At 55.8% G+C, this 18,721-nt stretch overlaps 1 long non-coding RNA gene across 2 annotated transcripts; it reads right to left on the reverse strand.

The window, feature by feature from the left end:
• Nucleotides 1-51: 51 nt before the first annotated feature.
• On the reverse strand, nucleotides 52-17,747 carry LOC123597499. Of its 2 annotated transcripts, XR_006712143.1 has the most exons (4): nucleotides 17,628-17,747; nucleotides 8,992-9,104; nucleotides 7,915-8,056; nucleotides 52-290 (listed from the first exon to the last, which is right to left on the reverse strand). It is a non-coding gene; the product is annotated as an uncharacterized LOC123597499 (long non-coding RNA). The 2 variants fall into 2 exon arrangements; XR_006712142.1 differs by lacking the exon at nucleotides 52-290 and having other exon boundaries at nucleotides 6,248-8,056.
• Between the last annotated feature and the right edge of the window lie 974 nt (nucleotides 17,748-18,721).

An 18,721-nucleotide genomic window follows, 5' to 3' on the forward strand; every position in this document is an offset into this window, starting at 1 on the left:
GCACTTCTGACAAGTTCTCAGATAATGCTGAAGCTGCTGGTCTGGGGGAAATAGTGTTAATTCAAAAAAGACAAGACTGATAAGCACAGGAAAAGATGCTCAACAACATCAATCATTAGAGAAATGCAAATCCAGACTACAAAATACCACTTCGTACCTGTTAAGTTGGCCTCTACAAAAAAAAGCAAAAAGGAAACCACAGGTGTCGGTGAGGCTACAAAGGATCCTCGGTGCCTGCTGATGGCAACGTCAAATGGCGTGACCAACCGTGGAAAGTGGCATGGCGGTGCCTCAAAACCAAAACGAAAAAAAGCAAACACAGAATTGCCATATGATCCAGCCAATCTCACTCCGGGGGATCCACCCAGAAGAACCGCAAGCAAGGTCTCAAACGGACAGATATCTGTGCACCTGCATATACAGAACAGCATTATTCACGACAGCCAAAAAGTTAGGAGCCACCCAAGTGTCCGTCCACGGGTGAACGGATAAACAGCATGTGGGGTACACATGGAATATCGTCCAGCCTTAAAAAGGAAAGGAATTCCTGGGCGCCTGGGTAGCTCAGTCAGTTAAGCATGTGACTTAGGCTTAGGTTATGAGCTCACGGTTCGTGGGTTCCAGCCCCGCATTGGGCTCTGTGCTGACAGCTCAGAGCCTGGAGCCTGCTTCGGTTTGTGTGTGTGTGTGTGTGTGTGTCTCTGCCCCTCTCCTGCTCACATGCTCTCCCTCTCTCTCTCTCTCTCTCTCAAAAATAAATAAACGTTTAAAAAAATTTTTTAAAGGAAGGAAATTCTGACATACGCCACAACATGAGCAAACCTTGAGGACATCATGCAGAGAAATCAGCCTGTGATTTCTGCTTCTATCAGGCCGCTCGAGTGGGCAAAGTCACAGGGACAGAAAATAGAATGGGGGTGCCAGGGACTGGGGGAGGAGGAAATGGGGAGTTAGCCTGTTATGGGTGCAGCGTTTGAGTGTGGGATGATGAAAAAGTTCCCGCGATGGATGGAGGGGATGGCCGCACAGTGAGTGTACTTAAGGCCGCTGAAATATACACTTCCAGATGCTTAAAATGGTCGATTGTGTTATGGGTAATTCACCACAAATAATAGCTGATAATAGATAATAACTTGGCGCTTGAGTTGGGACCTGCAGGATGGGCATCCGTGCCTCCAAAGATAAGGAAGAGCGTCGCAGCGGTGGGAATGGGAGCCCAGCCTGGGAGGCCAGCGGCAGACTCATCCCTGAGACCCCCGAGTCTCAGTCTCCTCTCCTCAGAGAGCATGATCCACCCTCCTCACAGAGACAAGGTACCCCGGTGGGGTCCGCAGAAATGAGAGGGGGTGGAGGGGGGGTGGGGAGCCAAACCAGGAACTTGGTTTCTCTGAGTGAGGTGGGGAGGTGGCAGGCAGGGTTACATTTGGAGGCCCAAAGCTTCCCAGGAACTATAGCAACCCCACCTCCACTCATCCCCCCAAAAGGAAAGAAAAGTGCTTCCCCAGCCTCCCCCCAACCCCCCCGTTCCCCGGTACCCGCCGCCCCCCAGCCCCGCAGAAAACTCTCGGAGACCAGGGCCTCCACGAGCAGTGTTCCGAGAAGCCACCAGGGGGCGCACTGCACCCGCAAACCCGGCTCTCCGGACAGAGACAGGGAGGTTGACTGTCCTGGGGCATCTTCCTGGGCAGGGGCCTCCGAGGTCTGTTGAAAGCTGCCCCTGGGCGGGGGGACACCCCGAGTCATGGACTCACAGCGCGGAGTCACAAGGGGCTTAGAACGGGGACATTTTTACGGAGGGGAGGAACGCAGAGAGGAGAAGGCACCCACCCATGGTCACATGGCAGGTCAGGGGCGGAACAGGGCTGGAACCCCTGGAACCTGCCTCCCCCAGTACACTCACGCCAGCTCCTCCCGGGCCCCTGGAGAGCTCAGCCCAGACAGACCAGGGACCAAGGCAAAATGGAACTGGGCAGAGGCGGCTATGGTGCTCCCACCATCCCCAGGATGCTGAGTCATGGGGACACTGAGACACAGAGAGGCAGAGCAGGCCAGCGCCCCAGAGTGGGTCCCAGTGAGCCTCGTCCGCTCCTCCAAGGGGCGTATTCAGGGACAGTGCTGTGGCTGGCCAGGCAGGCCAGGCCACTGTAGTCTCTGGCTCAAAGCCCAGCAGAGAGCTATTTGACGGGAGCTGCGGTGGGAGAGCACTGGGGGTCAGGCCATTACAGGCCCATGGGGGACAGACCATCTGATGGGTCCCTGGGGCCCTCTCCGGAGGTAGCGGGACTCGGAGGGGAGATGTCAAGAGCTCCACTGGCCCCTGCCGGGCCTCCCGGCGCTGGTGGCTCCCGGTCCCACCTCCCTCCTCAAATGTCGACTGAAAACAGCACCTCCTCCCTGTGGAACAAGACCCTCCAAAGGCCCTCACCCTTCTAGTTCATTCTCACTTTCCAGCGGGGGAACCTGATGCCCGCGTGGAGACAGGGAGTTGCTCAGCAGGGCTCCCACACCTCAACCCCCCGCGGCCCAGGCCCCGTTTCACAGATGAGGAAAATGAGGCCCAAAAAACAAACGGTCCTGATATTGAAGCTCTCTGGGCTTCCCGTCGTTGCCCAGACCTTGGACGACAGAGGCCCCCAAAAGTCCCTCCATGCCCCATGTCTGCCCCGGGTCAGAAGTGGGACTGGGCGGGGGACACTGAGCAGGTGAAGAGACCTGCACGGAAAGACCACAAGCAGGAACCGAGGGTGGCCCCCAACGCCTTTCCCAGCCACTCTTTCACTGACATCTGAAACGCTAGAGGCTGGAAGGCTAAAGTCTCGTTTTCCCAACTACCTTCCAGCCAAGGGGAGCCGGGGGAATGTTCTGGCCCAGGAGACCTAAGCGGGAGTCTGCTGGAAGGGCTTCACTTTCCAAATAAAAAGACAGAGCTTCCCCAAGTCGGAGACCTCTTGTCCTTCCACTACCTTTCTGCCTGGAATGCAAATGAGAGCGCTGGAGGTATGGCAGCTGCTTTGGAACGATGAGGGCAAAACCCACAAGTTAGAGGGGAGACCGCCTGTTCTCTGGCAATATTGCTAAGCTGCTGTACCAGCCCTAGATTTCTAATACGTGAGAATGATAAGCCCCGAGTTCTTTCAACGCTGCTAAGTTTCCTGTTGGTACAGCCTACCGGGTTTGCACTCCCATCTGATATAGAGCAGCACCGAGTAGGGGGTTAAGAGTGTACTCAAAATCTTAGCCTACAGATTAGCAGCCGTGTGACCTTGAGTAAGTGGTTTTGTGGTCTCAGAACCTCAATTTCCTCATCTACTAAAGGAGCACACGTATACCTACCGCAAACTGGGTGCCTCCAGCCCAGGACAGCACACACACATAAAGGTCAGCTCTTACTAGAAAGACAGAAAAGGACATGAGAATAAACAGAGACTAGATGCCCTCCCCTCAGAAAAGGACGTTTGGAAATGAGGTTTGGCGGAGGGAAATTGAACAGCAACCCCTGACAGATCAGGAGCCCCAGGCCATTGACTCCCCTCCCTTTTAATTAAGCGCAAAGCTTAGCAGACTCAGTTTACTGGCCCACCAGGCAAGGGGGCTGTTTTCAGTTCAGGGCGGGCTGAACTGAACACACTGGGGATGTGGGAAGGACCCTCCCACACCCACCCAACTTCAGCCTTCTAAGTCTCTTCTCTACCACCTATCACAGTCAGGCATTCCACTATTAGAGATTCACTCCTTTGGATACAACAGCTTGTGGGAGTTGGCTTCCGAATCTCCAAGGTGGGACTCAGGGCATGGGTCTTTGTGTAAGTTTCTAGGTGATTCGGGCTGGCACCCCGATAAAAAAGCTATGGTTGTAGGGGAGCGTCCAGAGGCCACTATTGAGGTAAGTGCCTTGAAACATGTCACCTTCCACGCTGTGGTGAACACGGCACCTGGGAGCAAAGAAGCGGACGGAGAGGCACTCACACCTCGAAGCCATGCGTTGCACACATGTCCCTCAGCCACTTTAATCGGCCCGGCAATCCCGGAAACGGGGGTTGTGGTCCCCAAGATGAGATAAAAGCGTTAGAAGAGGTAAGGGACATGCCCAAGGTCACACAAGTAGCATCGAGGAGCTGGGATTCACACCCAGGCCTCTGCACTCCACGGCCCAGCCCCACCCCTGACACATGAACTTGGGCCAGTTCTGAACCCCGCCGTGCCTTCAGGTGCCCGTCTGTAAAGCGGGGGGAGGGGGGGAGCAGTCGGGCCTTCCTAGGGTCCTTGTGAGAATGAACACAGAACCCACACACGGAAAGCACCTAGAGGGGCCGTATCTGGTACACGGTGAGAACCACCGCTGCTTTGGCACCCTAGTCACTCCTGTGGGCGGGGAGGCCCCAAACAGGTGCCCCGGAGGGGGGAGGCAGGAAGCAGGCTGGGGGTGGCTGAGGCAGAGCCGCGCAAAGCCAGGGAGGGAAGCCGTCCCCAACAGTAATCACCATATCCGTGACATAACAGCAATCGAGGTCCACCGGGGCCCAGGGCCCTCCGATGGTCCCACAAAAACGGGGCTGGGGGGAGGGGGTGGTAATAAACCCCAGCTCCCCACTTCCCGGCCTCTCAAAGAGACCCTCTGTCTGGGGGCATCAGAGGCCGGTTCCGGCCCCACGAGGGCCTGACCGAGCTCCAGAGCTGACCCAGGACAAAGGGCCCTCACACGGCTCTGCCCAGGACACGCCCGCCGTGCCCCAACTTCCGCCGCCCGGGTGGCCGACCAGGGCCCACGCACACACGCACGCAGCCTGGCCAAGATCAGAGGCTGCGGGGCCAGAGGCCGGGACCCACGGGGCAGCGGGCGGGTCAGAGGGCGCTGATGACGGGGGCAGCAGGAAGGGGCCCGGCAGGGTGTGCTCAGAATCAAAGGCTTCTGAAGTTCCCCGTTTGAGAGCCAGACAGCAATTTTAGAAATAAATAAATAAGGTGCTCCAAGTCTACTAGAAGCTTCCACCATCCTCCCCCAAGCTCTGCCCCTGGTGGCCTGCCTGTAGAACTTTCCTCTCTGACGTCCCATTCCCTGCTCCCCACTTCTACTCAGGCCTGGCTGAAAGACACATCCCCAGACTGCTGCCCTCTGACCCCAGCTCTTCTCGGGCCCTGTTGCCAACCCCTTCCCTCTGGGGCCTCCGCTCCACTGCCCCCACCGCTCTCGTCCAGGTCAACAACCACCTGCCTGGTGCTGAGCCCAGAGGCCAAGCGCCAGCCCTCGGTTCATGGGACCGGCCCCGGCATGGACGCGGGGGACACGGCTGTCTCCTCTTGACTCCCGGGGACAATCTCTCTCCCGTCGGTCTTCCTCCTGCCCCAAAAGTCGGGGCTCTGCTCTGCCCCCTCACCCCCTCTCCCGGTGGCCCATGCAGTCTCGGGTCTAACCCCCTTCTTTCTGCTGAAACTCACGCCTCCAGCTTCGACCTTCCCCCACATCTCCAAGTTCCTGTGTCCATCCTGGCCTCCAGCAGGGGTCCACGCGGCTGAGCAAAGCCACCAGGCAGCCCCGCCCTCCCGGCCCGCACGCGACGCCGTCCCGCGGTCCCCGCTCACCCTGGCCCTTCCATCAGCTCTGCTCGGCTGACCCCCCTCCGAGCCTTCAGGTGTCCGCGTAAACATCACTGGATCGGAGCAGCTTCCGTGGCCACAGACCAGAAACCACCAAGGCACCCGGCCGACTCAGCCATTAGAGCACGCAGCTGTTGATCTCGGGGTCATGTGTTCGAGCCCCGCGTTGGGTGTAGAGGCTCCTTAAGGAAACTTGAAACACAAAAACATGTCCCCCAGCCACACTCCCTCTCTCTCCCTCTGGGCTGGATGTTCTCCATAGCATTTGTCACCCACTGAGGTCCTCTGCACCCGCTGCCCTCCCCCGCCCCCAACTCCGCCGTTGCCGCCACCACCGGGAACGGGCTCCATGAGAACGGGGACTTCACCGGGTCAATGCCAGCACCTAGAACAGTGCCCACACATGGTAAGAGGGCTCCAGAAATATTTGCTGAAGCAGTGAATGAGCTGAGCCGAGGGCTGAGGAAGTGTGTGTTCTCCGGGTGGGTGTTGGGAAGAGAAGCCAGGCAGAGGGAACAGCGTGTACCAGACGGGGGCACAGAAGAACTAAGGTTACGTTCAAGGAGGCAGGGAGGGGAGGTGTGCAGGGCAGAAGGTGGAGCGTCTGAGTTTAGGGCCGGGGCGTTAGGCAAGAGCCTGGTCACAAAGGGCATTTGCTCATTCGATTGTTCATTTAATATTTATTAAGCCCTGTGCGGAGCCTGGCCTTCTGCCCATTGAAGGGGGTAGGTAGGACTTAATCCTGAAGGTACTTGGGAGCCATTGAGAGACACAGAGCAGGGGCAGCACCTCTCAATGCTGGTCACGATGTTCCAGGAAACGCCAGGGTGCCCCCGGATCTTCCCCCAGGGGAGGCTACTCTACCACTGCCTTTGCCCCGGGGCAGCCCTTTGGAGGTCTGGGGAGAACTGTGCCCACTGAGGTTGCTCCTGGCGATGTTGCACAGCAATGGAGTCTCCGGACGGGCCAGCCCTTCCACCTGTGACCCTCCCAACCCAGATGGGGAACTTGAACTTCCCAGGCTAGAAGAACCTCAAAGAATCCCAACTCTTTCATTTCCCAGATGGAACAACTGAGACCACCACAGAAAAAAGGACTTGCCCAAGGTCACGCTGTGTACCAGTCTCAGCTCTTTTGTTTACAAGTAACAAGCACCCAATTCAGATGGATTTGGAGGAGGAGGAGGAGGAGGAGGAGGAGGAGGAGTGGAGATTTGGCTCACATAACCAGGATGTTGAGAGTGAGCTTCAGGTACAGTTGGATCCAGCCCTCAGAAAATGGCTGGCTCAGCCTCAGACACACGCTGCCCCTTGATCATTGGGCCGGGGGTCTGCAGAACTCTCAATGGCCAAGCCTAGGTATAATATGCTTACCTCTGAATGGGGGGGGGGGGGTGGTGGGGAGCAGTGTCAGCCTGCCATGACATCCCAAGACTGAGAAAGGGCAGAGTGGGACCTCAAAGGAAACCCGGAGTGCCGATCCAAGAAAAGGGGGACACAGAGGTAGATGTGGACCCACCACACCCAGGAACTCAGTGACAGAACACGGACCAGAACCCCGGGCACCTGACTCCAAGCCCCTCACACATCCCACTTTCCCGAACCACGTCAACAAGGTTAACTAGACCTCAGTGTGGGGGAGGGATTGGGCCGGAGGCGGGGGGTGGGCTGCGGGAGCTGGAGGCAGGGGACCAGTCAGGAGGTCGTCTAGACAAGAGGTAATGAGCCCTTTGGCAGAAACGAATCAATCTCCTAACGCCCTAACCCACTCTCCCACTTAACATTTTGCTGAGGGAAACGCCTGTCACTTCTTCAAGATGGGTGATACGTCGCCACCATTATTAACGTATTTTTAAGCGGTGTTTAGAAGCCACTTCATTTGAAATCAAAGAAAACGACATAGATCTTCCCTGACTTGTGTGGACCCTAGAGGCACTGGCACCTCATAGCAGCTGCCTAAACAGTGTGATGTGCGGCCACGTCCCCCAGCGGGTGCCCAGAGCCGGTCCACGACAGCCAGTAAGCGCAGGTGCACAAAGCCCCTGGCTTTGTGGGACACCCGATGCTGGGGGGGGGGAGTGGGGGAGGGGGAAGCGAGATGAAGAATTTCCTCTACTGCTGGCAGGACTCAGTGCCATTTTTCTGAAGGACACTTAGCAGGATGTTTTTGTTGCTTAAAGGAGGTTCACAACCTTTGGCCCGCTCACCCCCCACTTCTGGGAACGCCTCCTGCAGGCATCTTTGGAGATGTGACCCAAGCTTGGGGTGCTGAGGATGTTCGTCACGGCCTTTTTTATGGCAGAGAGAAACTGGAAATCACCTCGATGTCCCGCCAGAGGACAGGGGTAGCGCAAACGAAGACGGGGCCGCTCAGCAGAACGTTTCATGTCTGTTCGAGAACGTTGCCAAGGAAGATTATTGACTTGAGATGTTTTGATTGGAAAAGCAGGAACCGAAGGAACCTCAAATCAAAAGGAAGATTATGTAAGTGCCAGAGGCATTCCCCCACCATCCGGCTGCCGGCAGCACAAAGGAGGGAACACAAAACCCGCCAGGTCCCAGGGCCGCGTGTGTCCCCTGCGCCCCCAGGTCTAAGACAGGGAGGAGACGGCCCAGGCCAAAGCTACACGGTCTTTTCTAACCTAATCTCAGCAGTCCCATATCTTATTGGTCACCAAGCCCAACCCTGGTACAACCCCAGGACCTCGTGGACGGAAGGCACCAGGCAAGGGTGTGAACACCGGGAGGATAGATTGTGGACCAACTCATTCTGTGACAGTGGTTTCCAATGTGTATATGCTGGTGGGGGCGGCGCCTGGGGGGCTCAGTCGGTTGAGCATCCGACGTCCGCTCAGGTCACGATCTCACGGTTCGTGGGTTCGAGCCCTGCGTCGGGCTCTGTGCTGACAGCTCGGAGCCCGGAGCCTGCCTCGGAGTCTGTGTCTCCCTCTCTCTCTCTCTGCCCCTCTTCTGCTCTCTCTCTCAAAAATAAATAAACATTAAAAAAAAAAAATCAGTGTATATGCTGGCTCGTTGTCAATATTCAAAATCAACTGAGGGGAAGCTAGTCGAAAAGAAAGCTTTTTTTTTTTTAATTTTTTTCTTAACGTTTATTTATTTTTGAGACAGAGAGAGACAGAGCATGAACGGGGGAGGGTCAGAGAGAGAGGGAGACACAGAATCTGAAGCAGGCTCCAGGCTCTGAGCGGTCAGCACAGAGCCCGACGCGGGGCTCGAACTCACGGACCGCGAGATCATGACCTGAGCCAAAGTCGGATGCCCAACCGACTGAGCCACCCAGGCGCCCCAAGAAAGCTTTTTTAAAACATGACTTGCCTTTGATTACTTCTACTGAGTCATTAGGGGTCCCGACCGAGCCAGGGGGGACCGGACACACCTAGGGGGCAGGGCTGAGCGATGCTCCACATCCAGCCATCCCCGTGCAGCCACTAGGTCATAAGATGGCAGCAGGACCAGATTACTTTGGGTTCGGACACACGTGAGGCGTGCCTGGCAGACGAAAGGCAGACACCCAGTGGAAGCCAGGAAGGACGGTCAGGAACCAAGGAGAAACCCTTCCTAAGAGAAAGCACAGAGTCCGGGTGGCAAGCCAGGGGCCTCAGGATGGGGGGAGTCTTGGGTCTGGATCCATCCTGCCGGCTGGATCCAACCCAGTCGCCAACCTTGGGAGGAGGAGGCTGAGAGCAAGAGAGGGAGCCGTCCTATGAGTGGTCCCAAGCAGCCCTGCTGGGGGCTCCCACCCTAGAGGAGCACTCTTCCCCCTTAGTGATCCGCAAACAGGGAGATCCTGCAGCGATCTAGAAGCAGGGGCAGGCGGGACCTGGCGGGACAGGACCGTCATGGAGAAATTGAAGGGGGCAGTGGAAATGGCGGTTGATGGGGACAGAGGACGACGCAGGTGGCCGTCTCCCCGGATTCATGAGCACACAGGATTCGCCCACACACTTGAGAGGGGAGAGGAACTCACGCAGGACGTGGCTTCCCGCGGGGGAAGGTGGGGGCTGGAGCCAGCAAGATGAGGATATTAAGAATAATGCTACCAGTCAGACTTTCATCATTTAAGATTCTTAGAGCCGCAAAGCTGGAGGGAGCTCATTAAAATCTAGTCCAGGGCGCCTGGGTGGCTCGGTCAGTTAAGCATCCGACTCTTGATTTCGGCTCAGGCCATGATCTCATCGTTCGTGGCATTGAGCCCTACATGGGGCCCTGCCCTGCCAGTGTGAAACCTGCTTGGGATTCTCTCTCCCGGCCCTCTCTCTGCCCTTTCCCTGCTCATGCTCTCTCTCTCTCTCTCTCTCTGTCTTTCTCTCTCTCTCTCAAAATAAATCAACATGAAAAAAATTGTTTTTAATCTAGTCCAAACCCATCTGGGGTTAGGATCCTTGGTCCACACATTTCACCCAGGCACTCAAAGCCTTGAACACTCCCAGGAATGGTGGGCTCACTACTCCATTAGGAAATCCATTCCCTAATCGGACCGCGCCGACACGTAGAACGCTCTTTCCGAAACTTGAGACAAAGTCAGCCTCCCTCTGGGTGACATCCTGTGACCATCATTCCACATCTGCCAGGACGGCTAAAACTGGAAAGACCGACGAGAGCCAGTGGTGGTGACGATGTGGAAGACTGTTACCCGCATAGGCTGCTGGTGGGGAGGTAAAAAGGTACGACCGCCGTGGGAAACAGCCCGCACGACCCAGCCTTTCCATCGCTACGTATTTACCGAGAGACATGAAAATTTGTGTGCACGCAAAGACCGGTACGTAAATGTCCCTGACGGCTTTATTTGTAACAGCCAAAAACAGGGAGAAAAACCAAATGTCCATCCAAAGGTGCGTGGAAAGACAAACTGTGGAATATCCGCACAACAGGACAGTACCCAGCAGCACAAAAGGATACACGACTGCATGGTACATCTTCAAAAGACTGTGCTAAAGGAAGGAAGCTGGACCCCAAAGCCTTCACATGGTATGATGTCATTTATATCAACTTCTAGAAAAGGCAAATCCATCTACAGTGACGGAAAACAGATCACTGTGTGCCTGAGAACGGGCGGGGACAGCTGGGGAGGGGCAGGTTGTTTTTGTGTTTTGAAGGAGAGAAAGAGAGAGAGAGAGAGAGAGAGAGAGAGAGAATCTTAAGCAAGCTCTACACTCAGCGCAGAGCCCAGCCCAGCGTGGGGCTCGATCTCAACAACCATGAGATCACGACCTGAGCCGAAATCAAGAGTCAGACACTCAACTGACTGAGCCACCCAGGCGCCCCCGCACGACGTATGTGAAGTCGTTCTTTACAAACTAACATGTGAATTCGTTGATTGAGTGATGTAACAAACTGGGGCCAAGCGGAGGGCCTCCCGGGTCTGGTTGGAGGGAACCCCTTGTCATGAGCGCACGGAGGGACCTGAACCGTTTCTCCTCAGCAGGTTTAGACCCGTTAAGGTCTGATTCTGGAAACTGCCTTCCAGTACTCAGCAGAGGTCATTCAGCAGAGCCGGGAGTTCAGCCCAGGCCTCCTGATTCTCGGGCTTCTTCCCCACGACGTAAGAAGAAATGGAATCCAAGGCTATGGAGAGCTTCGCTTCGAGGTTCTCCAAGCTGCTTGACATCTGTAATCTCATTTCCTGGATTAATCCCATTTAACACAGTTGAGTGTGTAATAGATCAGACGGGGCCGGGAGAACATACCGCTGGTTTATTTACGGCAGGCGTCTATTCTGATGGCTTGGGGCCGGGCCAGGCCAATTGTTAAATATCCTGAATAACCCTTCAGGGTTAAGTGTTCAGGGCTTTGGAGTCAGACAGACCTGGGCTGGAATCCAGGCACGACCGCTCACGACTGGGACAAACCATCCAACCCCTCTGAGCCTCAGTTTCCTCCCTTGTAAAAAGGGGATATTAGCAGTAACTGCAGCTTAGTGCTACTAGGAAGATTCAATGGGATTGCAGTTTCCAACACATAGTGAACGCTCAAAGTCTAGAAATAATTGCAATCCCTAGAAATAATTGCTACCATTGTTTCCAGTAACGCTTACAATACCCTTATGAAGTAGGTCCTATTGTTATCCCCATTTTACAGATGAACCGAGGCTCAGAGCGGCAAAGTGATTTGCCCCAGATGACATAGCAAGTCCCCTATATGGCTCCAAAGCCAACTTTGGCTCCCGCGTACCACACTGCCACCTGCCCAGGTCGTGGCAGGTGCAGCGAGGGCTATAAGATGGGAGGGTATGAGGGGCGCCTGGCTGGCTCAGTGGGTGGAGCAGGAGACTCTTGATCTCAGGGTTGTGAGTTCAAGCCCCATGCTGGGTGTAGAGATTACTTACAAATAAAATCTTTAAAAAAAAAAAAAAAAAAAAGATGGGAAGTTATGATCAAATTCCCCTCAAAGTTGGCCAGTGCCTATTGTTGCTGAAGGAAGCTGAGGCCCGGCAGACTGGCACAGCCAAGGTCAGACCAGGAGTCCCCTTCTGGACCCTACAGGCTCTGCCACCAGGACAGCACAGAGAAGAAAGTCCACAAGGAAGGGTAATCTCTCCAACGCGAGCACATCCCTGAGAATGACCGGGCCTGCTCCTTCCACCAGTGTCCCCAACCCACAAGGTCAAGGTCATCGGAGTCTGCACTCAAAACTGCCACGGGGGGGCGCCTGAATGGCTCAGTCGGTTAAGCGTCCGACTTCAGCTCGGGTCACGATCTTGCGGTCCGTGAGTTCGAGCCCCGCGTCGCGCTCTGGGCTGACGGCTCAGAGCCTGGAGCCTGCTTCCGATTCTGTGTCTCCCTCTCTCTCTGCCCCTCCCCTGTGCATGCTCTGTCTCTCTCTGTCCCAAAAATAAATAAACATTAAAAAAAAATTAAAAAAAAAAAAAAAACTGCCACAGGGTCAGCAGGTAACCTCGGGCAAGTCCCCGCCGACTGAGAGCCCTACATCCAGCCATAAGCTAAGGGCACCGGACAAGATGACCTACGATCACTTGTCCAGCTCAAACCATCTTCGTTTCCAAAGCAACAGTTATGCCTGGGATGCAGGTGATACTTAACTCCAGGTGGAGTGGGGCCTTTGAAAGTAGAAATAGGGGGAGGAGGGGTCCCAGAGTACCCGGGAGCGAGGTCCTGGCCCCAACAGGGGGTCACTGATCATCCAAACAGGCAGCCCGGGGAAGGAAGAGAACAGCTTTGGAGACAAGAGACCGGGACCCAAATTCCACTCTGCTATTCACTAGCAGAGCCTGGGTTTTTCCTTGACTGCTGAGCCTTAGAGGTCTTTATCCACAAATAGGGACAACCACACCAACTTTATAAGGTCATGTGGCACTTAAATAAAATCATCTATCTTAAAGCATCTGTAAAGACTCAATAAATGACGGCTGTTTTATCCACTGTTCCCACCTTCACTAATGCTTCTAATGGAAGCAATATTCACGCAGCTTCCCCAAGGGTCTGAGTCCCCAGATTTCAAGGAAGTTCACCTGGAAGTTCTTCCAAGTATCAGGCCACGGTCCCTGCTGCTGCTGCTCCTCGAATTCACAGACCCACTAAGCAGCTGGAACAGGATCAAGACCAAAATTTAAAGAGAACTTGAGTCCTGATGCATAGAGGCTAGAAAAATGGTCACCAGGGGATGTATCACCTCGGGAGGGACACGAGGGAGCCCCTGGACCCAGACGATGGTCCCTCGGTTGGACCTATGTAAAAATCCTAAGCTGTACCCCTAAGATTTGTGCACCTTCCTGTATGCAAATTACACCTCAATTCGTAAAAACCCTCAAGTTTCCCCCAAACGTCCAGGAACACAGGCGCACAGCTGTGCACTCTCAGGCAGTGCCCGCAGATAGGCACCCCCACACCGGGCACCCCAGCCCAGCACGCAGACACGTCTCCTTGTGCTCAGACACTGACGCGTGTCCCCTCAGCCCCCACACAGTGACCCACGTGGAGCCACACGGCCACCTGAGCAGGTGCACTTGAGCAGACGTACACACGACCTCTGTGCGCCAGAGGACTTTGAAGCAGAGGCTGCTGGAAAAATGTGGAAAGCCGTCAGCAGCTCCGCCGCCACAGCCAGCTCCCTGCCAGGATTTCCAAAAGGGAGCAAACGCTGCCTCACGTCTGTGGCTGGGCTGCTGGAGGCGGCCCTGGCCTTGGTGCTGCTTCGGCAGGTGTCTCATCAAATCAGCCGGTCTCTAGCACAGCCTGGAGCACCAGGGGTTCTGCAGAGAGGAGAAGCCAGGTCCCGGGAGGAGGAGAAGCCTCCTCCCTGGCTCACGCTCCTTCCAGGCCAAGGCTGTGCCAGACCAGCCTTGGGGTCAGCCGGTGAGGGCATGAGTCCCCAGGAAGCCAGGATGGGGGTGTCCTGGTGGGCAGGAGGCTGGACAGAGAGTACGGGGATCACCGTGGCAGGATGATGGCGTGGTCACACAAGAAGTTTTGGAGCAGGCAAGCTCTGCTTCGTCCCCCAGCCCTGCCATTTATTAGCTGTGTGGCCCTGGACAACTCACTTAACCTCTCTGGACCTCAGTTTGCCCACCTATCAAATAGAGATAGTATTACCTAGTGGGGTGGTATTACATGATGGGAACACCAGGGGGGTGGGGGGCAGAGGCAGTCAATTGACCTCACATGTGCCCCTGGACATAGGAAGTACTCAACAGTACAAGTCACTTTTTTTTTTTTAATTTTTTTTTTCAACGTTTATTTATTTTTGGGACAGAGAGAGACAGAGCATGAACGGGGGAGGGGCAGAGCGAGAGGGAGACACAGAATCGGAAACAGGCTCCAGGCTCTGAGCCATCAGCCCAGAGCCCGACGCGGGGCTCAAACTCACGGACCGCGAGATCGTGACCTGGCCGAAGTCGGACGCTTAACCGACTGCGCCACCCAGGCGCCCCAACAAGTCACTTTTATCAAGGGTCCAAGGACAGGAAGAGGCCTCCAGAGAGCAAGCATCCCATGGATGGCAAAGTGACAACCCACGAGCCCAAAGGCAGCCCACACATGGAGACTGTTCTCCAAAACCACACGGTGTGTTTCTTTTTTTTTTTTGTTTAAATTGTCATCAACATCTCAAAGTCAAATTTCACATCAACATCCCAATGTTCTGCTTCTCTTGAAGAGTTCAAACATTTGGCAACCTTGGGCCCACACCCCCACCTGGTAACTACCAGCCAGAGCCAGTCCCACCTGCCTGCCCTTGCCCCTGACCAGCCCTCTGGCACTTCCTGGCTTGGGGATCGAGGGGGGACAGGCACCCACCGGGAGCCACGCGGCCAGTCAGTGGCAGAGCTGGAAGCAGAATTCAGGTTGCCAGATTCCTCATCTTCCCTGAGCATCGATGAGTTGCCCGGGAGAGAAACCGGCTGTGTTCCCAAAGTTCCCGCACTCACGGCCCTTGCTAGAGAGACAAGGTCATCACCGGGCAGGTGACTGACTCCTCTGCGCCTCAGTTTCTTCCTCTGTAAAACGGGATAATAATAATAGTCCCTTCCTTGGGATGATTGTGAGGATGAAGCAGGGACCACAGAGCAGCTCTCAGCACCCGCTCGATCTCATGGCTTCCTCGAAGCGACTGTGACGGTACGTTACTTAGCCCCACCTGACAGATGGGCAAACCGAGGCCGGGGGGCTAGGGAGCCAGGCTTTGGAATTGGAACCCAAGTTCAAGCCAGGACTGTCTGGCTCCACACATCAGCTCTCTCCGGGCATCAGAAGCCTCTGCGGACTTCACAGATAATTCCTGAGGGCCTCCTATGTGCTGGGCACTGTGGCAGGCAGAGGGGACACGGCACACAACAGCACGAGGGGCCCAGCCTGAAGGAGCCCAGTCTGAGAGGCAGGGGTGGGGCAACGGTCAATGAACAAATCACCAGGCTCTGGCAGCAAGTGCCAGGCAGAAAAAAACAAGAGAGCGCTATGGAGGGTGGGAGAGGGCACAGCGGGCACCTTAGCTGGACCAGTCGGGCGGGCCCCCACCCCCCCGAGAGGTGACATTAAACAGGAACGTGAAGGTTGGGAAGGAACCGGCCAGGCGACAACTGAGCAGGAGGAAGGATCACTGCAAAGGCTCCCGACTGGACGAAGGGGATGATCTCCAGACACGTGAGGAAGGCCAGCGTGGCCGCAGCAGAGCAAGGGAGAAAGGCACCGGGGAAGTGAAGTCAGAAAGGCAGGTGGGGGCCTGATTACCAAGCAATGGAGCACCCCATTTTTATTATGTTTATTTATTTTTGAGAGAGAGAGAGAGACAGAGCGTGAGCGGGGCAGGAGCAGAGAGAGAGGGAGACGCAGACACCGAGGCAGGCCCCAGGCTCCCAGCTGTCAGCACAGAGCCCGACGCGGGGCTCGAACTCACGGACCGTGAGATCATGACCTGAGCGGAAGTCAGAAGCTTAACCGACTGAGCCACCCAGGCGCCTCTATGATGTTAATTTATTTATTTTGAGAGAGACAGAGACAGAGCGTGAGCAGGGGGAGGGCAGAGAGACAGAGAGAATCCCAAGCAGGCTGTGCTCAGTCAGCACAGAACCCAGCGTGGGGCTCGGACACACGAACCGTGAGATCATAAAACCAAGAGCCGAAACCAAGAGCGGCACGCTTAACGGACTAAGTCACCCAGGCGCCCCAACAGAGCACCCGATTTAAAAATAACAGTGCCCCCCACTCACCTCGTCCTCCCCAGTCACCCGTGAGCCACAGCTCCCTGATACTGTTTGTCGGGTATAAACACTGAGAGTCCCAGAGAGGCAGAGACTTGCCTGAGGCCACCCTACTGGGAGTGACGGGTGCAGGCCTGGAACTCCCATCTGAACCCTAAACCAGACTAGGCCAGGCTGTCACCATGCACCCTCTATCAGGGGACAAACCAGGGCCCCCCAGTCTCTGTGTGACCAGAACAGGAAAGGGAGCGAAGGGTCATTGCCCAGCCCAGGCAACCTCTTCCTGGGGCAGTTAGGCTCTACAGGCCCCCACCCCTAGTGACACCAGGCTTCCAGCCCACGAGCACGCACGTGCACAGCACGGACACACATCTGACGCCCACGCACACGTGCACGTGTGCACGTACACGCATGCGCAGCTGCCCAGCCAGGAAGAAGGGCTGGGGAGGGTGCAAGGGACCGTCTGGAGGACACAGTGCTCTCCATATGCAATGAGCTTCCAGGACCCAGGTGGCTGTGCGCAGGTCCCCCCAAGCTGCTCATCTCATCTGGAGGTGCAACCCATCACCCAGGCCAGAAGCCGGGGCAGCACCCTCACCTCTCGTCTCCCCGACGCTCCCCGCTTCTGACCAGCTACAACCACCCCCCCCCACCCCACCCCCCACCCCCGCTCCGACATCCATCCCTATCAGCGACCCTGGCTCTAAAGGCAAGAATCTTTCCAGCGTTCGTGTCCCCTCCCCCGCCACCACCTTACGCTGGATGGCAGATCTTGGGGACTTGGGGGTGGGCTAACCCTTTAAAAGACCGGAGGGGCGCCTGGGTGGTTCAGTGGGTTAAACATCCGACGTCAGCTCAGGTCATGATCTCAACGGTTCGTGGGTTCGAGCCCCGCGTCGGGCTCGGTGCTGACAGCTCAGAGCCTGGAGCCTGCTTCGGATTCTGTGTCTCCCCGTCTTTCTGCCCCTTACCCCACCCATGCTCTCTCTCTCTCTCTCTCTCTCCGTCTCTCTCTAAAAAATAAACATTAAAGTTTAAAAAAAAAAAAAAAAAAAAAAGAAGACCAGAGTTTTAGTACAGTGATGTCACTAGCCCAGGGCACCTGCTGATAGACACCAACGTCACCCCTTGAGACACACACACACACACACACACACGCCCTTGAGTTCCTATTTCATAGCTATCAGGTTGCATTGACTCTGCTGCTCCAAAACAAAACAAGAAATCCAGCGGCTGGGTCGGCCAGATGGGGCGAGGGGCTGAGAACATGAAACCGCTCCGCTCCCCGCCAGTGATCACCCCGCATTCCCCACCCACAGCCAGAGCTCAACTCCAAGGACCCTCCCTGGGGAGGAGCTCACCTCCCGGGCCCGGGCATTGGCAGAGCCCCCCCTAGGATTCAGGGCCCGAATTCCTGCTCTGTGCGAGCTCCCTGCCCCACACAGGGCCTCCTGTCTCCATCGGTAAGGCGTGGGTGGACGATCCTTGAGAGTCTTCCCAGTTTGGATACTCCACCTTTTATGGACATTTTGGTTCCCAGCCTGTGGCCGGCCGGCTCCAAAGCCGAAGGTGCAGTTCACAGGAAGGCCAGCTGGGGGCGCGCAAGCCTCGTTGACAGGAGGTCCGCTCCTCCAGAGGGAGGAGGTGGGGCTTAGAAGGACCCTGGAAACTGAGTGTTGACTCGGACCCCTCCCCACTCTAGTCTTCCTAGAAGTCCGCATGGTTGCGCGACTGTCCCCACTCCTCTGGGCAGCCGCCTCTCCCAGCGGCTGCAATGGATCCACGGTGCGGGTTGCAGCTCTAGCCATGAGCTGGGAACAACACGTTGGTAGATGGATGGAAGGGAGTGGCTACAATCAGCCACACTGCTCTCCGAAAGCAGTTAACATGGCGAGGAAAACCTCTGGGAAGGAAATCATTTCACGTTTTTAATTTGTTTAATGTTTATTTATTTTTGAAAGTGAGAGAGACAGAGTGCAAGCAGGGGAGGAACAGAGAGAGAGGGAGACACAGAATCGGAAGCAGGCTCCAGGCTCCGAGCTGTCAGCATGGAGCCCGACGCGGGGCTCGAACTCACGCACTGCGAGATCATGACCTGAGCCGAAGTCAGATGCCCAACTGACTGAGCCACCCAGGCACCCCGGGAAGGAAATCATTTTTAAAAATAAAGCATTTATTGACACCTGGGTAGACACCTGTACCCGGTATAATGATCTTATTAAACCGACCAAACTCCTTTGGAGGAGGTAATAATACCTCCATTTTACAGAGCGGGAAACAGGTTCAAAGAGAGCAAGAACACTGACCAAGTTACTCCGCCAGTAAGTGGGAGACGCAGGATTTGAACCCACATCTGTTCACTCCTCATTCTGCTGTTAGACGCAAACGTCAACTCTGAGCTCATGTCCCCGCCCCCCACCCCCCAGCAGAGTCCTCTGTAGCAGCAAGTACATGC

Source organism: Leopardus geoffroyi, chromosome C1, assembly GCF_018350155.1.
Source record: "Leopardus geoffroyi isolate Oge1 chromosome C1, O.geoffroyi_Oge1_pat1.0, whole genome shotgun sequence".
In the NCBI taxonomy this organism is placed as follows: Eukaryota; Metazoa; Chordata; class Mammalia; order Carnivora; family Felidae; genus Leopardus; species Leopardus geoffroyi.